Raw genomic sequence first — 212 nt, 5'->3', positions numbered from 1 at the left:
GCTGCGGTGGCCGGGAGTGGCCACTGCTCTCCAGTCTGGGCGACAGAGTGAGACTCCAACTCAAAAAATAAATAAATAAATAAATAAAAATAAAAAATACCCTCCTTGTTTGGACCTGCACATTTAGCTGTTTGGGAACGCAGTTGATTCCTTCTTGAGTTTCAAATATAAGATTGCTACAGTCACATGACCCTATTTTGTGGTGGAGTCTT

Source organism: Carlito syrichta, unplaced genomic scaffold, assembly GCF_000164805.1.
Source record: "Carlito syrichta isolate Samal-C Ts95f unplaced genomic scaffold, Tarsius_syrichta-2.0.1 Scaffold307738, whole genome shotgun sequence".
Classification (NCBI taxonomy): domain Eukaryota; kingdom Metazoa; phylum Chordata; class Mammalia; order Primates; family Tarsiidae; genus Carlito; species Carlito syrichta.
The sequence above is the reverse complement of the archived record's forward strand: the minus strand, read 5'-3'. Positions refer to the sequence as shown.